The sequence below is a fragment of the Nicotiana tabacum genome, chromosome 8 (genome assembly GCF_000715075.1).
Source record: "Nicotiana tabacum cultivar K326 chromosome 8, ASM71507v2, whole genome shotgun sequence".
Classification (NCBI taxonomy): domain Eukaryota; kingdom Viridiplantae; phylum Streptophyta; class Magnoliopsida; order Solanales; family Solanaceae; genus Nicotiana; species Nicotiana tabacum.
Window position 1 is genome coordinate 178602491 of NC_134087.1, and position 7292 is coordinate 178609782.

The following is a 7292-nucleotide window of genomic DNA, read 5'->3' on the forward strand; positions in this document are numbered from 1 at the left end:
CAAAAGTTGACTTGGAGTTTACTATTAGTGAAAGAATAATTATTCGCTGCTTGTTATTAAGTTGCTGTTGTTGTTATTATTATTATTATTATTATTATTATTATTGACATAGCTCATGCTTATTTAGAATTTCTGTATTTTATTGTTAGCCCATAGTAAGTGTCAATGTCAGCCCCTCGTCACTACATCTTCGAGATTAGACTAGATACTTATTAGGTACATGTTTTTTGTGTACTCACGCAACACTTCTGCACTAATCGTGTCGGATCTGATGCAGGTGCATCTGGCAGTAATACCGGTGCGCACCCCCGTTACCCCGAGGCCTAGTGGTGAGCTGCTACTTGAGCCATTCTACAACACCTAGAGTCTCTCTTTTGCATCTAGTTTCTGTCTACTTTATTTCAGAAAATAGTTAGAGTTTTGTATATTCTACTAGTTGCCCATACACTTGTGACACCAGGTCTTGGAACACCTACTAGCAGAGTTTATGGTTTTGGAGTTTTTATTTCATTGCATTTGCTCATTCATTTGCCTTCGTTTTATTTTATTAAATTATCTACTCCTTAGTTTCCCTAATAAATGGAATTTAATTACTTGGAAACTTATTTAAAAGAGAAATCACATGGTCAGTTCACCGTTGGCTTGCCTAGCGGCAACGTTGGGCGCCATCACAACCTATAGGAGAAATTGGGTCATGACAATATTCTTGATCCTACCCTAAAAGAATCTCAAAAAATGCTAAATGAATTAAAGAGACTCAATAGGGAAAAGAAGGACTGGGAACTTAAACTTGAAGTCTTTAGAATCGAAAGGGATGTTCTTCAAGATGAGGTTCAATAGTTGAAAATGCAACTTATTGGCATACGCAAATCTACCAGTCACAATTGTATCAAGTCTAACCAAGCAACCTACAAGTCAACTGGAAAAGGACCTGTCAGAACGGAGTCCACAAGTACTAACACCAGTGGTAGATCAAAAACCGGATCAACCCTTATGTGCCATTTCTTAAACAAGGCTAGACATAAATATTCCTTCTATAGATTTTGTAAATCTAATGTTTCAGGATGTATTTGGAAATCCAAAAGCAGCCCTGATCCTAGTAGAACTAACCAACAAGGATCCAAGTAAGCTTGGGTACCTAAAAGAAGGTAATAATCTTTCTTTGTAGGAACACCACAGGAAAGGTCGAAAAGGAAAATGGTATCTCGACAGCCCATATTCCTGCCACATGACGGGCGACAAAAATCTCTTCAAAGAAGTCTCCAAAATCAGTGGAGGAAATAATAAGTTTGGTGATGACTCAAAAGGCAAAATTGTTGGTACCGAAACTGTTCCTTTTAACAATTACTGTGATATCATTGAAGTTTATCTTGTAGAAGGGCTAAACTACAATCTGCTAAGTATCAGTCAACTATGGGATTCTTGATATGAAGTGAAATTCAAGAAAACTAGGTGTGCCATTGAAGAGAAATCAGGTAAAATCATCATTCTAGTAAAGAGGTATGGAAATGTAGATATTTTAGATTACATTAATAATCTGGAAAGTCATATTTGTCTAGCATCCATCACTGATGATCCCTGACTTTGGCACAAAAAGCTTGGCCATGCTAGCATGCATTTGATTCAAAAACTATCCATGCATGATTTAGTTATTGGTCTTCCTAAGCTAAACTACTTTAGAAATCATGTATGTGATGCATGTCAGCTTGGTAAGCAAACTAGAGACTCTTTCAAACCTAAGCATATAGTTTCCACTAGCAAACTTCTTCAGGTACTTCATATGGATTTGTTTGGACATATTAGAATTACTAGCATAGGAGGAAAAAGGTATGCTTTTGTTATTGTTGATGACTACTCACATTTTACATGTGTGATATTTCTGGCTCACAAATATGAAGCTCTAAAGAACTTTGAGATTTTTTGCGAAAGGATAGAAAGAGAAAAGAGGTACCTTATCTCAACTGTTCAGAGTGATTATAGAGGTGAATTTGAAAGCTTATCATTTGAGGAATTCTGCAATAACCAAGGATACACTCATAACTTCTCAGCACCAAGGTCACTACAACAGAATGGAGTGGTTGAACGTAAAAATAGAACCTTGTAGAATATGGCCAGAACCATGATACTGGAGCACTCCCTACCAAACCACTTTTGGGCAGAAGCAGTCAGCACATCATGTCATATTCTTAATAGGTGCTTAATTCGACCTATTCTGAAGAAGACTCCATATGAACTATGGAAAGGTAAGAGACCTAACATTGGATACTTTCATCATTTTGGAAGCAAATATTTTGTCCATAATAATGATAAGGACAATCTTGGTAAGTTTGATCCAAGAAGTGATGAAGGTATATTTCTTGGTTACTCTAATGATAGTAGATCTTTTAGAATATATAATAAGCGTACTTTATGTGTAGAAGAATCAGTCCATGTTATTTCTTATGATAATAATTCTATGGCTGAGAAAGGAGATCTTGCAGGTGATGAAGAGATCAGTCAAAATCAACCTAAGATCAGTGAACAAATAAATCCAAAAGAATCTGCTGACAGTGGAAATGAAATCCCACAGTCGACTAATGAAGATATATGTGAGCATGCCAAATCTCAGACTGAGTCAACTAATTAACATACTGATGCAGTACCAAACAAATAGAAAAGCAAACCTGAATATCCTCAAAAGTTTATCATATGAATCCAACTTATGGAATGAAAACAAGAGGAGATCTACATAAAAAGGCTAACATTGCACTCATATCTCAAATAGAGCCAAAGAAAGTTGACGAAGCTTTAAAAGATTCAATTTGGGTATAAGCTATGCAAGAAGAACTTGACCAGTTTGATAAAAATCAAGTTTAGACATTGGTACTCAAGCTAGCAAACACAACAATTATAGGAACAAAATGGGTATTCAGAAACAAACTAAACGAAGAAGGTAAAGTTGTCCGAAACAAAGCAGGGTTAGTCGCTCAAGGCAACTCTCAACAAGAAGGAGTCAACTATGATAAAACTTTTGTTCCGTTAGCACGGTTAGAATTAATTCATATTTTGCTAGCATATGCTTTCTTTAAAGGTTCTAAATTATTTCAAATTGATGTTAAAATTGCGTTTTAAAATGGCTTTACTGATGAGAAAGTTTATGTTAAACAACCTTCTGGATTTGAAAACTCACAATTTCCTTACTATGTGTTTAAGTTGACTAAGGCTCTCTATCGGCTAAAACAAGCATATCGAGCTTGGTATGAAAGACTAAGCTCATTTTTGGTCAGTCATGGCTTCTCATGAGGTAAGATTGACACTACTCACTTTATCAAAAGGTCATCTTCGAGAAATGTCATTATTCAAATTTATGTTGATGGCATTATATTTGAAAGTGCTAATCTTGTTCTGTGTAAGGAATTCTAACATCTCATGCAAAGTGAGTCCGAAATGAGCATGATGGGAGAACTGACTTTCTTTCTTGGACTTCAAATTCATCAATTAGATGAAGGTACCTTTATTTGTTAGATAAAGTACACAAAGGAGTTGATATAAAATTTGGAATGAGCAATGCAAAGGCATTTGGAACTCCCATGAGTCTAGCTACATCTCTTGACAAAGATGAGGAAGGAAAACCAGTGGATGAATCAAAATATTGTGGAATGATTGGATCCCTACTTTATTTAACTGCTAGTTGCCCTGATTTAATATTTAATGTGTGCAGATGTGCCAGGTTTCAAGCAGCTCCCAAGGAGTCGCACTTAACAACAGTGAAGCAAATTATTAAATATCTCATTGGGACTACGCCACATGGTTTATGGTATCCACATCTTAAAATTTTTAAGCTTCAAGGTTTTTTAGATGCAGATCTTGCAGGAGATAAAGATGACAGGAAAAGCACAAGTGGAACTTGTCAACTACTTGGAAAATCGCTTATTTCCTTAGACAGTAAAAAAATAGGGATCAGTTGCATTATCTACACTGAGGTTGAATACATTTCCGTCGGACAATGTTGTGCTCAACTACTTTGGATGACTCACAAACTAAGTGACTATGATTTATCCTTTAAGCCTATTAAACTTTTTTGTGATAATGCTAGTGCCATCTGTCTATCAAAAAATCCAGTGCATCATTCTAGGAAAAAATATATAGATATCAAGCATCATTTTATTAGAGATCATGTTCTTAAGGGTGACATTGAATTATCGTTTGTTAGTACAGAAAATCAATTATATGATATTTTCACCAAGCCCCTTCTAGAGGACAGATTTCAAAACAATAGGGATTCACTTGGCATTATTACTTTTTCAAAATAATGCATTGGAATTTCAGTACTTTTTAAGATTGTGTGTTTTAATGATTTTGGTAAAAAATAGTGTATCTCATTATTATTGCATGTTGCATCAATTAAGCGCCTTCTTTTCACCTTTTTGGCTAATCTAGATGGAAACTGAATCAATTAGTCGTGTATGTTCCCTTTCCTTACCCCATCAGTCACGTTGGTTCAGGCCCGCCTTTTCATGAATCTCTTCATCTCTATAAGTCTGCCTCTTCTCTAAGCCTTCACTATGTAATCTCCTCTCTAACTCTCTAATGGCTAAAGCTCTGAAAAATTCTTTTGCCTCCACTCGCAAAAGCACCCAGTCCAAAGGGAAAATCCCCTCTCAGCCGTCAGAACCAGTTACCATTGGCTCTGACCTCTCTCAGGGTTCCTTATCTTCTCAAGAAAACCTCTCTGATGATGCTTGAACCTAAAATTCCCTAGGAAAGCGCCCCATTGAAGAAGGAGTAGAAGCTTTTACCCTAAAGAATGTGAAGATAGACTTGGACAATGTGTAGGAGTCATAGTTGAACTACTGGGATTCACTCAACAGAGACAAGTTCGTCACTTCCAAGGGAAAATCAATTGCTAATGGAAGAATTGTCAACCTGGAAGAGATGGAAGCCTTAAAGTGAAAGGTAAAAGATTTCTTTAGTTTTCAAGGATGAGAAAATTTCTTTGCTCTAACCCCTCCAAGAGTCTAAGACGATCTTGTTCGTATGTTCTATGAAAATCTTCATTCCCAAAAGTCTAATAAAATTGAATCACTTGTGCTAGGCCAGCGTATCATTCTAGACTCTTCTACTTTTGATTCTTTGTTTAAGTGTAAAAGTTCTGGTTACTCTACTTTGTCTAAAAACTCCTACCATGATGATTTTGAGGTGTCATTTGAACAAACCAAACAATACCTTGCTGATTCCTTGTCTGATCCTTTGCCAAATCAATTAGGACCTAGTGATATTAATTTTGAAATTTGTATTCTTGTCCACATTGTTACCACCACCATTCTCCCAGAACATGTTCCTACACCACTTTATCTCAAAGAAACAACTTCTTGGCCTACTGTCTTCTCACTAAGCACAAAGTGAAAATATCCTCCTGGATAATTAATTTTATGATTGAATATGATGAAGATCCATCGAGTCTTTGTTATGGAATGGTCATCTCTCACCTTCTCGAGGCATTTAATATCCCTCTCTCATACTATCCCTATGTGTCTGTTTTCAAGTGTTATAACAATATAGCAATTGTTAGCATGGATTATGTTGCTATGGATTGTACATGGATAAAGAAGCAGGAAATTGAAGCCAAAATGATTCCCTCCAGTTCCAAGGTAAAGGTTGATACTTCTCAGGCTACTGTCAACAACCTTGAATTGCTTGCAAAGATAGATGCACTTGATGAAAAGCTGACTACCATCAAAGATCTGCTCCTGACCACTCAATCCTTAGTTGGCAATATCTACGAAGTTGTCAAGGAAACATGATCTGACGTGTTCAAACTGGGAGTCATGGTTCTGAAAATCATAGAAAGGCAGAAAGCTTTCAGGGAAGTTGATGATCGTATTGATGGAATCTCAGTCACAATGAACGCAAACTTTGATCGCCTCAAAGAAGTTATCTGCAATGCCCTCACCTACTTTCTTCATCGATGATCTATGTTGGCTGCTTAGACAAAAAATTTTGGTTTCTATGGATATTTTATTTTGCTTTCATATTTTTGGATACTATCTGGATTATTGTAATTAAACTTACTATCTGCTAATCTTATCTGCTAGTAGTTAAACTTACTTAGCTCTCTTTTTGATTGATGCCAAAGGGGGAGAATAGGATACCACTTGCATACAGGAAAAATCATTAAGATTCAATTCGACTGATTGAACAAGAGTCAATTACTGGGCAACAGAATAAGGGGGAGTCGACCTAAATTACCTGACAACAAGTTGAGGGGGAGCCGACTAAAGACACAAAAATACATGACAGCGAGTTGAGGGAGAGCCGAGTAAAGACTCAACAAATAGGGAAGTAAAATGAATTAAGTTTTTTGTCATCATAAAAAATGGGGAGATTATTAGGCATATGTTTTAATGATAGATAATAACTTAATTATATTTGCAGGAAAACAATTCCAAAGAAGAAAGTCAGAAGAAATGGAAGAACATCAACAACAGAGGAGTCAAGATTGTATTGAAGATTTGAAAGCAAGAATCAAGGAATCAATTGTGCAAATCAAGATCCAGAAACAATGATCAAGGAATCAATAATAGACTCCAGTATAAGAATCAATTATGTTGTGATTACGAGTTTCATGGAAAATGAATATTTGGATACATCTATTTACGGAAGGCTCATCAATCAATCAGTGTAGAAAATCTACGGAGAATATTCAATCACACATCACGGAGAATATTCAATCACAATGGCTTACGGAAGAAAGAACTCACATAAGCAACTGACTAGTAAAGGAAGCTCCATATTATTCTTGGAAGAAATCAATCTTGATTAATCCTAAAGATCAACTCCCTTGGGTTACCCTCCATCTATGGATCTGTCACGCCTAGAAGTCTGGAGTCCAATTCATATATGTACATCAAGAGATAAAGGAAGGACATACTTTGATCGAACCACTATCAATCTTTTTGTTCTACTCCAAACAAGCATTGTAGTCTATTCTAGATTTACTGTGTAACTAGGGAAAGAAGAAAGATAGAATAATAACTGGTGAGGCATTGTATTGAGAAGAGAGTAAAGAACTAATCTAGTGACGAAGCTGTTGGTGTATAACAACACCAGCCAACATGTACCAAGAAACTTCAAATATATGAAAGTTGCAACCCGAAGGGACTGGACATAGGATTCATTCTGAATTTGAACCACTATAAATATCCTGTGTCATTTACTTTCAGCAATTTGCTTTTTTGTATCTTGTACATCTTAGATCAAGAATCTAGTCGACTAGAAAGCAAATTAGTTGTCTACCCAATAAAATAAAGAAC